This window comes from Cryptomeria japonica, chromosome 4 (assembly GCF_030272615.1).
Source record: "Cryptomeria japonica chromosome 4, Sugi_1.0, whole genome shotgun sequence".
NCBI lineage: Eukaryota > Viridiplantae > Streptophyta > Pinopsida > Cupressales > Cupressaceae > Cryptomeria > Cryptomeria japonica.
The window spans coordinates 503,482,668-503,498,954 of NC_081408.1; positions in this window are offsets into that span (position 1 = coordinate 503,482,668).

Below are 16,287 nucleotides of genomic sequence, written 5' to 3' on the forward strand. Positions count from 1 at the left end.
TAATTAATTAATTAACCACATACTCACAACCCATCAAAAGACCACAACTCATTAGCTAACATGACGAATCACACCAAGACAATTGACAACCAAGGTAGACAACTCAAGCCTAGAGTATATGAAGGGAACTCATGCCATCTCAGACAACTTGCCATTGGAATTTAAGGACACACTCAGACCTGTGAAGCCAGGTGGAGTCGATGCCTGGTACCTACAAACTTACATCAATGCTAAAGACAACACATATGATACATATATCATAATGAACATGCAAGTGGTAGAGAGTCGCGATGACATATCATGCTCGCAATGGGTGATATGACATCGTCTCTACTCATGAAAAGAGACACAATAACCAGACACATCATAACACCAACTCATCACATATAATCAGGAAGTAGGGTTAGCATAATCATATTGCTATCAAATCCATAATTCATACAATCCATCTAATATAGAAAGTGCATATAGAGACCGTTAATATAAATCCATCATATCAATGGTCATCAATAACAAGTATCATCATAAGCATTTGAAATATAAATAGAGTCAGTGTTGGCATAATTGATGGAGATGATGATGAGATGAGAAGATGACAGGTAAAATTGATATGATCAGGTATATGTTGTCATTGATGTCAACTAGTTTGACAGGATGCAAAACTAACAAAAGAGAGGAGGAGATGAATCATACATTGTGGTTAGAATTGATGGTTGTGATTTAGAATATATGTTCATAACATTGGCATGAGTCTGTGATTGAAATCGCATCAAGTTTGGTGAACTGTAAAGCACATTTATAATTGACTGTTACGAACTCTATGAAGAAGAATGAATACCAATATCAAATCTTTAACTAGTAATGATTTAAGGTTTGGTGGTGGATCTTACCATGATCATAACTTAGTGATGACATGTCATAATCCATGTGTAATGATGAGAGGGTATTTGAGCACGTACAAGGATCAAATTTCTTGGGAAACATCAAAGTGCTTAGAAGAATGAAACAATGGTTTGATTGCTTATCAAATCGATGTGTGGTGAGCATTCAATGGCAAAAATCATCTATAAATTTGTTGTAATGATCTGTAATGTATTTTAGTGAAGTGTTTTATCGTGCTAAATGTAAATTCATTGTATCTTGTTGATGTAATTAGGGTTTGTAGCCACCTTAATTGAAAAGTGTAATTAGGGCAAGTTAGAGAAGAGATTTTGTGTTGGTGGTTTGAGAAGAATGTATTGTTGAACCAGTTTGAAGTGTCTACGTGTGTGTAGCAGAGTTCTGTTGAAAAGGATCTGCACTAGTAAGCAAGGAAGTGTTGTAATCAGATCATTTGCTATGTTGTTCTCTAACAGTTATAGTAGTTTGAAATCCTTTAACCAAGTAGATCCTAACAAGTCTGATATTGTAAATCCCTTCACCGGGTGACTCATTAACTTGAGTTTCAAATCATCTAACAAGGTTACTCTTAATAGGGTAAAGCTCCTAACAAGGCTCAGGCAAAATCCCTTAACCGAGTGACTCCTAACAAGGTCTTCTCTTAACCGGGCATATTGTAAGCTCCTAACTGGGCTAGGCCTTTAACTAGGCACATTCCAAAAGAGTGCAAATACATATTGTGGGTGCTAATTCCCATCATGGTTTTCCCAATTGGGCTTCCACGTAAAAAAACTATGTGTTCATGCGGTGGATGCATTGTTGATTTGTGCATTTGATATCTTTGCTTTGTTTGCATATTGATGAACACTTGAGTGAATGGTTTGTTAAATCAACTTAGAAGATTGTTTGAGTAGCTACCAGTACAATTTTGGGACATGTTGAAGATTTGTGTTATTACTGATTCACCCCCCCTCTCAGTAATAACTGGATCCTCATAATAATAATTGGTATTAGAGCACTAGGTCCTCTTTGTGTGAAAGCTTAACTGCTTGAGGTAAAGATCCAAGATGATGAAGAAGGAGGGTCCTAAGTTTGCAAAGGACAACTACAGAATCTGAAGCGACAGAATGAATATCTACATCAAAGGTATGGGGCCACAGTTCTGGCAGCATGTGGTTAATAAGTGCACACCTCCTACCGGTACTCTAACTGCATATCAACTCAAGGAGCAGTGGGAGAATGTTCAATCTTTGGAAGCCATTGTAAGTACTCTTTCCAATTCTGAGTATATAGATGTTCATAGTATAGAAACCACTTATGAAGTTTGGGAAAAGTTGAACTTGATTTATGGTGGAGATAAACATGTGCAAAAAGCTAAAGAAGAAAGCCTAAAAGGCAAGTTTGATGACATGAGGATGATGGAAGGTGAGAACATCACCCAGTATAGACAAAGAGTAAAAGAAGTAGCTAGAGGAATCAAAAGTGTTGGTGGAACCATAGTAGAAGATACAGTGGTAAGTAAAATGCTTAGAACCTTACTGTTTGCTTATGCTATTAGAATATCTTCTATCCAAGAATTGAGGTCAGTCAGCAAAGATAAAGTTACAATTGATTCATTGATAGGAAAGCTTACTGCTTTTGAATTGAATAACTTTGACAATAGTGTACCTAAAGTAGAATCTGCTTTCAAAGCATCAGTATCTAATGCACCGGTAAGAAAAGGAAAGGATGTCTATCATAATTATGAATATAGGTCAACTCATCATGGTGGTGGTAATGAAGAAGTGGATGATGAACATAACTTGATGGAAATTGAGGCTTTATTGGCAAATAAACTTCCTAGAGGAACCGGTAAGTACAAAGACAAGCTTCCTCTTAATTGCTTCTCATGTAACAAAATAGGACATATTGCTACTAATTATCCTAATAGTGATCAGAAAGAAAAGTTTAGAAAGTTTAAGGGAAAAGGTAAGAAACAATGTTATGTTGCAGTAGATGAAGGTTTTACCGATGAGGAATCAAAGGATGAAGATAATGAGGAAATTGTTTTTGTAGCAGTTAAGGAAGATCTCTCCAACAAGAAAACTTTCTCATCCCATATTGACAACAGTGATGTAATGCCCATACCCTAGTCGGACTTTTAAAACCCGTTTAACCTTGATTGACTTCCTAGGTGGCATTCTCGAATGGTAGATTAACCGATATGCAATGTGTAGTTTAGATAATATAAATAAACTGAGCATACTTATTATTGTGTTTTTGCATCGATTCTCGTGTAAATGCAATTGTTCCTAACCCTTGTGATAAATCTTGAGCTAACATCCTCATTGAATGTGTATTTGTATATGCATGCTTGTATGAATTCATGGGTGCAGGAGATTGCAGGTACAACACCGCTTAGGGCAAGGTTCATCTCCTTTGGAATTTGCAAGGTTGAGTATGCTCGTTCATCTTTTGAATTCGGATTTAGTGGTCATATAACTCTCGTCTTGCCTTAGCCATGGTTAGGTGAGCATCGTGTGTGGATTCGTGGGCTTGCTCTTCAATGGGATGCGTGTCGAGTGATTTGGAGGACTTCCTCGATTTGCGTGCCATGCGCGAGGTAAGTGAGGTTTGTGATCCTAAGTATTAAATTTAAATTTAAGAGTAGACGAGCGCATTAGAAATTTAGAAATTTAAATGGGTAGCTTCTTCTATATGATTAATCACTAATTTAAGAGATTGCTTTAAATTGTTATTGTAGCAAGCTTAAGGTATTTAACTGAGGTTAGTGTGCTCATTTACGCATTTGTAACTTTTATGCATTTGTAGTTGAGAAATTTGAATAAACAAGACTCTTGCATTAGATTAGTCATTTATTTAAAAATGTCGCTTTATTAAGTTATAGCGAGTTAATTTAATAGTTAATTTTAATAACTACGATTTTAATAAATTATGCATTTTAAAAAGGAAAATTTTTAAAGTCGTTTGGGAGATAGTAATAAATTACTCATTTTCGCATTTTGGAAGAAAAGGGATAAATTATTATTATTTAAACGAAATTATTTCCTTTTTACTTGTATAGTTGACATAGTATAAAAAGATTGATTTTTAGAAAATTAAAATTTAGTCAAAATGCCTTACTCGGCCAATAGGTTCGAAATAAGAAGTAGGCTTAAAACTTGTAGTGAGAAATTAAAATTTAAAAGAACTCAATAAGAAAAAGAAGCATTTTAATTTTAATAGGGGGAAACATATAAGATTAATAAATAATGGTAATGAATGACTTCCATTTGGGATTTTCAATCATTTTATTTTTAAAAATAAATACCTAATTTCGAAATTGAAATTAGGGCAAAAATTAGGGTTTCTTTTTAACCTTGTTTGGTAAGCATTTTGGGGGCTTCTTGGCTTTTGGGGTTTTTTTTTGGAAAAACATGGTTCTTGCAAGGGAGATTGGGGATTTTGGAGAAGAATGAGGAAAGAGAGCAGCTGATTTGGGAGCTCATCTTCATCAAAATCTCTTCCCGGAAAGCGTTTGGAGGTAAGAAATTTTAATCTACCCTTTTTGTTGCATGAGTGTTCTCTTTTAGTTTTAGTTTTCAGTTTGGTTGTTCTTGGTTCTAAGATTGGCCATGGTTTTTGGGATATTTTGAGAAAGAGAAAATCTTCTCCATTCTTAGTTTAAACAATCTGGAAATTCATTTTATGGCTGTTAAAAAATGGGTATGGGGTTTTTACATTCTTTTTTGTCAATCATTTTGGTTTATTTCAAAATTTTGTTACAAAAAAAAAAGAACTGGCTGTGACTGTGTTTGTTTTCAAAATAAAGAGAGAGGGTTTGCTGGAAAATATTGCAAGGTAGTGTTTTTAAAACTGTGTGATTGATGAGTCAAGCTTCCTTTGAAATTTTTGCATATCTTGTTCTTTTTAAAAAATATATATATATTTATGCAGAAAATTTTTGAACTGTTCTGGGTCTGGTTTTATTTCTTTTACCAGTGAATTCTTTTTTAAGTTAAAACCAGAGGTTTCTGTTAGAAATGAAATAAAACCTCTGTTAAAAAACGGAATAAAACAAAATAAAAAAATATATAAAAATGACATTTTATGCCTCCCCCCCCCATCGCTGGGAGGAGGCAATGCTACCATGGTAGCTACTGCTACCAGCTGGTAGCAGCGCTACCAAGGGTAGCGGCCTGCTACCAGTTGGTAGCAGCGCTACCAATGGTAGCGTGGCTACCAAGGGGGCCCACGTGGTATTCCACGTGGGTAACCCCATTTCAATATGCATTTTGTTTAAAACAAAAAAAAAACTTTGTTATTAATTAGTTTTTTTTTAATTTATTTTCAATTGTTTTAAAAGAAAGAAACAATAAAGTAACAAATTTCGGATATGTTTAATAAATTAATAAAACAAAAAAAAAAGGGGAGAAATTATATTGGTTTTATATGGAGTTCCCTTAATTATCTAAATTTAGACTTTTCTCCTTATTTAGTTAATAATATTTAAGCTGAGTAACGATTAACATATGGCATTTAGAATATTGGAAGCTCGAAAAACGCATATAGAGATACATGCTTTCTTTTTGCCACATTCGGATTTATATATCTGACATTGATAATCACTAATCATAAGCTATGGTTAAACGTGGGGTTTATTTCTAATTTGGCTAGTAATGATTGGGGTTCCTGTATACTCGTTTTTATTAACGCAAAGAATCATAGAGCATTGGGGGGGTATCTTCTTTTCATTTCAAAGGTCCCTTCTAAAGTGTTTTCCCCTTGATTTGGGCGCCAGTGTATAGATCCAGACCAACATGTTAGTGATGTGTATCTAAGGATTTAGTAAAATACCTGAATGAGAAATGCTTACATTTATGTGAACTTAGTTGGAAAACTTGTAGAGTTGTATTTACTGATTGAAATTGTCATTTGTAGTTGGTTGTGATCGCCTAAAAGGCAAGATTGTAAAGACATGTAAATATGTAACCTTAACTATATTAAATACCAAAAGGGTCTTGCAGTTGAGTAGACCCGGAGATGTAGCCCATCCGGGGTGAACTCCGAGATCATATTCTGTGTCATGCGATGTTTATAGCGTACTTTGTTTTATGTTTTAAATTATCTTGAATGGTTGTATTCTTGCAAAGTGTATGGTGTAAATTAAATGAATTCAAGTTTAAATGTATAACATTTTTCATATGGATAAACGTAGCTATTTAAATTCATAAAACGTTGAGAATTATGAATATGGCATGGTATTAAAATATTGAAATTAAAGTGTAAAAAAAAAAAAAAAAGGTAAATTGGTAATGTTAATTTAAAATGTAATAGTGGCAGAAATCTCATTAGAATTACTTTATTGGAGTAACTTGATATTAAGTATATAAATGAAATGAATGTAAAAAGGAAACAAAGATAGATTTATGTCACATTTCTTAAATTGAAAACTAAAGAATGAACATCATATAAATATCTATCTTTTTACCTTAGAAAATGAATCACGCCATGTCAATTATGTTTCATTACATTGGACGAAATGGTTAAGTTATGTCAAATTTTAATCTTAACAAAAATACTCATCAGATTAACTTGATAACCATGTGGACCCAATTAGGTATTCATGTTGTATAATGGATGAATATACTTAGTAATTCATGTTGTAATTATAAATCAATAATCCTCACTAGTTTAACTTATAATAGTGCGAACTCAAATAGGTATCCATATTTTAATCCTTATAAAAGGAATCCCTCGTGATTGCCAAAATAAATCTAAAATGGGAGAGTAATTGGCTTGTGGTTTATACATTTAACTTAGTAAAACTATCTCTCTCATTTTAAGTTCATTTAATAAAAAGAAAAAAAAAGTGATATGAAATCAGGAAATTGTATTTTAATCCTAATAGAGAATGTCACCGTGATTTTAATTATTCTAATCTTGAAATGTTGATTGTCATCTAGTTAACGATACTTTAATTTAAAAGATGTTCTCGTGTGGCCTAATGCATATCCATCTTAATGAAGTTAGTCCACTTATTGCATTATTAACACTTCAAATGAATTCCATGGCTACTCCCATTATACCTTTCATAAAAGAATTTCAACTCATTAGTTGGTTATGTATGAAAACAAAAGAAGAGACCTCACTCTACTCATGGAAGTTAATCCGAAAGAAACAAATTTATCGTATTAACCATATTGTTTAATATTTTAAAAGAGGTACCAAATGTGGGTGAACATTTTAAAGTCAAATGAAGGAAACCACGCTTTACTAATCATAGTTTAACCTTAAATGTATGAATCTCATTAAGCCTATTATTAACACATTAAAGGATGAAATCATTTGTGAATGGATACCTCAAACCCAAGGAATGAACCTCTCTATATTAAAAGCATGAACCCTTTTGGAAGACCTCTTAATGAAATTATGAAAATAAAGTACATTAATTAAATATCCTATCAAGGGCCTCCTATCCACCCGAAGTAGATGATCGATTCCTAAAATTCGAAGATGCCAAACCATTAATCAAGATCTATGCGTTATCCCGTAATTAAGTTACCCAGTTTAATAGATCTAATGACGCAAGTTGAGTTAGGTGTAAGGTTATGTAATCGCGTTAGGAAACTCCTTAGGATTGGTTGAGCCTTCCGCTGTGATATCTAAGTTGACTTTGTATTAACGCTTCTAATTATTATAAAAAAAAAATTTGCACTCTAATTGAGTGTTTTTAACTTAAACCCTTAGGGGTTTCCTGGCGGGGCATTACAAGTGATGAGTGAGTGGGTCACTAATAGTGGTTGCTCACACCTCATGATCGATGATAAGAACAAGTTCATCTTACTTGAAGAATTTGATGGTGGAGTAGTGAGATTTGGCAACAATACACCATGCATGGTAAAAGGTAAACGTTCAATTTCCTTAAATGGAAAAACTAATGTTGATGATGTGTATTGGGTTGAAGGATTAAACCATAACTTGTTGAGTGTTGGTAAGCTAAATGATAAAGGTTATCATAATAAGTTCAAGAATGGGGTGTGCAATATTTTAGGAAGCAAATGAGAAGTGATTGCTACCAATAAACAAACAAAAGGTAACTTATTCCATCTAAACATTGATGTTAACAGTTGTTTGGTTGCAAAAGTTGAGGACAGTTGGCTATGGCATAGAAGATTTTGTCAGGTAAATTTTTATAATTTGGTCAAGGTCAGCAAGTCAAGTATGGTTAGAGGTATGCCACAACTAGTCAAACCAGACAATGTGATTTGTAAGGAGTGTCAGTTGGTTAAGATAACTACTTCCTCTTTCAAAAGAAACTCATTTTCTTTTGAAAATATTTTAGATTTGGTACACACTGATTTATATGGTCCTATGAGGACTAGGAGTTTTCAAGGTGATAAATATTTCATGATATTTATTGATTATTATTCAAGAATGATGTGGGTTACATTTTTGAAGGAGAAGTCAAATGCTTTCAGCAAGTTTAAGGCATTCAAAGCCTTAGTAAAGAAAGAAACTGGAAAGAACCTGAAGTTCATGAGATCTGACCAGGGTGGAGAATTCACATCAGCTGAATTTTGTGAAATATTGTGATGAGAATGGAATCAAGAGACAACTATCTACAGCAAGGACACCACAACAGAATGGGATTGCAAAAATGAGGAATCGGACCATAGTTGAAGCAACAAAAACAATATTGATACAAGGGGATGTACCTAAAATATTTTGGAGAGAAGAATTCAGCACTGTAGTATACACAATGAACCGGATATTGGTCAAGAAAGGTAGTGACAATACTCCCTATGAATTATGGTATGGTCATACTCCTAATGTTAGTCATTTCAAAGTCTCTGGCAATAGGTGTTACATAAAGAGAGATGAGTATACTAGAAAGTTTGATCCTAAAAGTGATGAAGGAAATTTCCTTGGTTACTCAACTAAGAGCAAAGAATTCAAATTCTTTACCTAAAGAACCAAGAAGATTGTGGAAAGTCTTAATGTGAAAGTTGATGAATATTTTGACAAATCTGGTGATACTAGCAAGTCTGATGTAGTAGATGAATAGAAGCTAGTGATCATTGAATTGGAATTTCAAAATGATGTTGAGCATAATAGTGCAGAGGATGATGTTCAACCAGTGGAAGCAACAATAGAAGAAGAAGAGGCTTCTACACTGGAACCGGTTATACCTAGATATGTAAAGTTGAATCACTTTGCAGGGAGATAGGAATGATGGAGTACAAACAAGAACAAAGATTAGAGAAAGTGCTTGTCTGATTGCCACAATTAAACCTAAGACAGTGAGGGAATCTCTCAAGGATGATGATTTGATAAAGGCTATGAAGGAGCTTGATCAAATAGAGAAGAACAACACTTGGTTACTTGTCCCCAGAATAACTGATAAAAATGTGATTGGTACTAAGTGGGTGTTCAAGAATAAATTGAATGAATATATTGAAGTGATTATGATCAAGGATAGACTAGTTTGCAAAGGATATGCACAAGAAGAAGGTGAGGATTATGGAGAAACCTTTGCACCGTTTGCTAGACTTGACAAAGTAAGAATGCTACTTGCATTTGCAGAATTCAAAGGATTCAAGGTATACCAAATGGATGTCAAGTCTGCATGTTTTAATGGAATTGTAGAAGAAGAGGTTTACATTGAACAACCAGATGGGTTTGCATTGACTGTAGACAAGGACATGGGGTGCAAACTTCATAAAACCTTATATGGATTAAAGCAAGCTCCAAGGGCATGGAATGAGAGACTCCATTCACACTTGATAAAGATTAGATTTCAAATAACCAGTGAGGACAACAACATTTACTTGAAGATAGAAGGAGACAAGTTATTGATTGTAGAAGTGTTTGTAGATGATATCATATTTGGAGGAGATGATGACATGGGTTTAACTTTTGCAGAAGAAATGAAAAAAGAATTTGAAATGTCTTTGATAGGTGAAATCAAATTTTTTATTGGTTTGTAGGTCCAATAGATGAAAGGAGGAATCTTTATTAGCCATTCCAAATATGTGAAGGAGGTATTGAAAACATTTGGAATGGAAGACTCTAAACCGGTTGGAACCCCTATGGTTACTGGTTGCAGTATCCAAGGAAGATGATTCAGATCTAGTGGATAAAACTAAGTATAGATCAATGATTGGTAAACTACATTATGGTGTTCATAGCAGACTGAACATTCCTCATGCAGTTGGTATATTGGCTATATTACATAAAAGTTTTAAAGAGACTCGAAAGGTGGCAGTGAAGAGAATTTTTCAGGTATCTTAGAGGAACTATTGATTATGGATTATGGTATCCATACAAAGGAAACTTCTCTTTGAAGGTGTTCACAGATGTTGATTGGGCAAGTAATCCAGATGACCGGAAGAGAAAAAACTATGGTGCATTCTTTCTAGGAGGAAGACTGGTATCCTGGACTAGTAAGAAACAAAGTTGCATTTATCAGTCTACAACAGAAGCAAGGTATGTGGCTGCATCTATGAACTGTACTCAAGAAATATGGATGAGACATGTATTAGAAGGATTCAAAGAGAATATGATAGAACTGGTGGTCATATATTTTGATAATACAAGTACAATAAACATTTCAAAGAATCCTATATTGCATGCTAGAACAAAGCATATTGAACTGAAGTATCATTATCTGAGAGAAAGAGTGGAGGAAAAGAAAGTCAGGATGGATCATGTGTCAAGCAAGGAGAAGTTGGCTGACATCTTCACTAAGCCATTGCCTAAATAAACCTTTGAGTATCTCAAAGGAAAGCTAGGGGTTATACCCCTATAGAAGGTCAACTAAGATGTTATTGCAACATCAATCCAGTGGACTAATTGAAGATCTTTCATTGTGGATTGATGAGAAAAGGGCTACTCCTTAGGGGGAGAAGCAGAGATGAAGAAAACAATAGCAGTTGAAGATGAATTTGACACTTTTCACCTTTGTCATAGTTGTCAAAGGGGGAGAAGAAAAGTAAAGGGGGAGAAGAATAGTGAATAGAATAAAGAGAAGAATTAATAAAGGGAGAAGAACAAGTGAAACAGAATAGAAGAAGAAAAGAACAGTACAATAGTCATAATAGTTAGAGTTCCAGTTTTACATGGTGAGCTTTTGGTGTTGCCATCAATGCCAAAGGGGGAGATTGTTGATATAACTGATGGAGATTATGATGAAATGAGAAAATAACTGGTAAAGTTGATATGATTAGGTATATGTTGTCATTGATGTCAACTAGTTTGACCAGATGCAAAACTAGCAGAAGAGAGAAGGAGAAGTTGAGTCATGCATTGTGATTTAGAATTGATGGTTGCAGTTCAGAATATATGTTCATAACATTGGCATGAACATGTGATTGAAATCGCATCAAGTTTGGTGAACCGGAAAGAACATTTAAAATTGACTGTTATGAACTCTATGAAGAAGAATGAGTGTTGGTATCAGATCTTTAACCAATAATGATTTAAGGTTTGGCAGTGGATCTTATCATGATCATAACTTAGTGATGACATGTCATAATTCATATGTAATGATGAGATAGTACTTGAGCATGCACAAGGATCCGATTTCTTGGAAAATAGCAAAGTGCTTAGAAGAATGAAACAAGGGTTTGATTGCTTATCAAATCGATGTTCGGCAATCATTCAATGGCGAAAATCATCTAGAAATTTATTGTAATGATCTGTAATGTATTTTGGGAAAGTGTTTTGCCATGCTAAATGTAAATTCATTGTATCTTGTTGATTTAATTAGGGTTTGTAGCCGCCCTAATTGAAAAGTGTATTTAGGGATAGTTAGAGAAGAGATTTTGTGTCGGTGGTTTGAGAAGAAGGTATTGTCGAACGAGTTTGAAGTATCTGCATGTGTGTAGTAGAGTTGTGCTGAAAAAGATCTGCACTAGAAAGCAAGGAAGTGTTGTAATCAGATCATTTTCCCTGTTGTTCCCTAATAGTTACAATAGTTTGAAATCCCTTAACCGAGTAGATCCTAACAAGATTGATATTGTATATCCCTTCACCGAGTGGCTCATTAACTTGAGTTTGAAATACTCTAACAAGGTTACTCTTAACAGGGTAGAGCTCCTAATAGGGCTGAGGCAAAATCCCTTTACCGAGTGACTCCTAATAGGGTCTACTCTTAACCGGGCTAGGCCTTTAACCAAACGCATTCCAAAAGAGTGAAAATACATATTGTGGGTGCTAATTCCCACGTCAAAAATCTCGGTGTTCATGTGGTGGATGCATTGTTGATTTATGCATTTGATATCTTTACTTTGTTTGCATATTGATGAACACTTGAGTGAATGGTTTGTTAAATCAGCTTAGAAGATTGTTTGAGTAGTTACCAGTACAATTTTGGAAAGTGTTGTAGATTTGTGTTACTACTGATTCACCCCCCCTCTCTCAGTAATAACTGGATCCTCATAATAACAGTCAGCACATAGTATAATACCATTGGATATTATCATAAATTAAACTAAGCTACACCAATAGGGTCTATAAATGTACAAGAAGAAGGTTGAGTTAAGGTGGGGCACTACATCCTCCCCCCCTTAGACTCAACTTACTCCTGGAAGTCCCAACGGTTAAGCTGACAACAAGCACGTATTAATCAAAAATTTCCTTTAAACATAGAAAAATTATAATGTTTCTTTTAGGACAATTACTAATAGCACATCTAATCTTCCTTATTTAAGGATTCATCAATCCATAAATCATTTTAGTTCAAACATTTCCTATCTCAAAGTAAGATAATGACAATAAAATTTTCCTCATTTTACTTCAAATATTCGAAATAAATGTATTACATAAGAAGAAAATGAATCACAAAACTTTTACTAATTACAATAATTATGCTAAATCGTTATAATATTCTCAAGGAGACTTCATTTAACCACACATTGTAAAACCAAAAGTATAATTTTTTTCATTGAGTTAGCATCAATAAGAAAAAATCACAATAATTTGCACTAATTAAGCATAGCAACACTCCTTTAACATCTAGTTGCACACAAACAAGAATATAGATATACATTTTACTCAATATTTTACGCATAAGCACATTCTTATATTATTGAAGAAGCCATGCCATAAGCCTAAATGAAGGAGAAATTCTCATAAATAAGCCTCTTCAAGTCAAATATAATCGAGACATCACATGATAACCAAAAATATATATAGTCCATTTACTTAGAAGAACAAGATTTACGACATTCAGATATCCTAATCTCCACCATGCTTCCACTGTGCTACTTTGATACAAACATTAGGTGCATCCTTCATCAAATCAAACCATCCAAAGGCATCCCTTATCCATTATTTATAAATGATGTATACACAAGAGCTTTTGAAGGCAGGAAATTAACAGCTAGTTTTCATTTAACTATTTCATAAATTACAGACTTCTCAATTCCATATTCACTTCTATCTATTTTAAAATCCAGAAAGTTACCAATACATTTCATCTTACTAACATATTTCATTTACTCAACTAATATCAACATTATCTAATTGTTTGCCTAGTCTAGTGTGCTTCTCTATGGTGTCCTCCCTTGCACACACTATCAAAGGTTCGAACTGAACATGATAGAGACAACACCTGACTCATGACAAGGGCCCACAATACTGTAACATTCAGAATGACCACCAAATACATAAAAAATAAAGTCAAAAGGAATATCCTCAAATCCAATCATTAAATCGTGAAGAGAAGAAAATTTTCTAGCAAAATCAATCAACATTAAAGTGTGGCAAGTGCCACCACAAGAGAAAAATAAAATAAAGAAGAAATTAGTGGTCAACCCAAGACTGAAGAAATCCCAAATCGAATTAATTCCAGCAATACTCCACACAAATCTCAAAATAACTCAAGGCAAAATAGACAACTCATTCAATCCACATCACGAGGTGACCAATATTAATCATACCAAAGGAAGTAACCGCTACATGATAAAGCTAAAACAATAAGACGCATTCTATTCAAATAAATTTGAAGGTTTGAGATAGGAATCTATTAACTCAGTCCAAAAATATGAGAATGACTAAATGACAATGGGAGGACAAAAGGAGAGATTGTTGAACATGACAATACATGTATTTGTGTGTATGCTTCGTGTCTGCATATATTTATGTGTATGCTTCGTGTTTGGCATGCCTACTTGTGTGTCATGTTTCTAATCCTCATCTTAATACAAACTTTTGTTCACATTGTTGAGAATAATTGGGACACCCCACCTGGGAGTAAATACAAAAACATATCTTGGTTTAAATTTGCAAGATGAGTTAATATCAAAGTTGCGTAACAAAAGAAGTTATATCTCATGAAAAATATAAGGATGACAAATCTCCGAGGGTTAGTTTAGGGACCCTCACATTGAAAGGATTTAGATTGAATTGACATTGGTTGAGGACAAGGAATTTTGGGAAGGGTCGAATGTCATGCCTTGCCTAGGGTTAATACAAATCACAACTTTATAAATAAAAACCCTATGCAATGAAAATAAAATAATTGCATTCCCTTGCGAGAGGCCGACCCAAACTGGAATACTAACATTTACTTAAAAATATTACAAGTGCAAAAATTTAAATAGTAATCGAACCTAGGTCGACTTGTTTGAAGTGTTTGCCCCTTTAAGGGAAATTAATTAAATCAAATTTAATAAAATAGGAGGCTAACCTTGTGAAGAGGTGCCTTCCTTGAAAGGGGTATAATAGAAGATAACAAGAAGTTGACAAAGGAAGTCAAGCAAGGAGAATTAAATTAATCTAATTAACTAAAAGCAAAAAATATGATATCTCAATCCATTCCAAAAGCAGAATTTTGAGTATGAACAAAAGAAAAAATAATCAAATCATAGTAGAAATCCAATTTATTGTCATCCACCTGGAATTAGTAAATTCATTGTGAAAATAAGGTAGGAGTGTGGAGGATCAAGGAATAAATGGAAATAGGCATTTGATCTATAATAGTAAATAAGAGAAAGTAGTACAAACTTACTATGTTAGACATATGAATATATATTATTGAACAAATTTGGCAGGCATAAATTAGATTATTAGCACTACTAATCTAAATTATAGAATCGATTATTTTAGAGAAGACACCACATTTTGGGAAGAGGTAGGAGAGGTGTCTATTCATCCTCTTTGAGAGCTATATAACCAAGCAAGTGGATCGAATAACAAGGAAGAAGCATCTAATTAGAAAGATAAATATCAAAAAACAACTTTTCTACTCTTAGCATTCTAAGAGAAATTTTCAATAACTTATATTCTGCAAGTATTTGATATGCAATGGAGTAACATATGTAACACTTAAGGGTAAAAATACGAATTTGTGTCGCACTTAGAGTTAATTCGTATGATCCGGACGGAACCGTTTCAGTCAGAAGGGTTCTGGTCAGACCAATGTGGCAGTCATGTGGCGATCGCGTGGCAAAGGGGTTCCAACTAGATCCCCTTTGCTATATATGTTGCAAAAAAGGTTTTTCCCCTCATTTTGCACTAACCGGCTTAGAGTTTAGCGACCGAGGAGAAGAAGGGGGCAAATAAATTAGTGTTAATATATTAATATTTTAGTTTTTTTTAAATAATTTTGTATTGTTTATTAGTTTTTTAGTTTTTTAATGTTTAATAATATATTAATTTTAATTTTTTTTAATGCGTGATAATATATTAGTTTTAAAAATATTTAATGGTTAAAATCTCTTAATGCTTAATTATTTATAAATGTTGTACACATATACAATTAGGTGTTAAAATCTTATCCTAGGACCCCTTGGCACACACTAGGACCTCTTAAGACACTTTGCAGAACTTAGTACATCCTAGGACATTTTAAGACATCATACAACCCCTTAGTACATCCTAGGAGCAATTAAGACATGAATGACCCCTTAATACATCCTAGGACATCTTTTGACCCCTTTTCGCATCCTAGCATGTATAACATAAGACCCCATATGACACCATGAGACCCCTTATGTTTGTAATGACCTCTTATGACCTTTAGTGACTCCTTAAGACCTCTTATGACCCCATACGACCCCATAGGATCATCTAGTGTCATAAGGGGTGATATGGTGTCGTTAGGGGTCATATGGGGTACTAAGGGGCTACACATGTGTTGTTCATATGGGATCTTAAGGGGCTACACATGTGTGACCTCATATGACCCCTAACGACACCATATGACCCCTTAGGACACCTTATGACCCCATAGAATTATATAGTGTCCTAAGAGGTCATATGGAGTCTTAAGGGGCCACATATATCTTTTAACATGTGTGACCTCTTAGGACCCCATATGACCCATTTTAATGCCCTAATAGGTGCAACATAACTCTTAGGACACCATATGACCCCATAGGGTCATATAGTGTCCTAAGGGGTCATATGGGGTCCTAAGGGGCC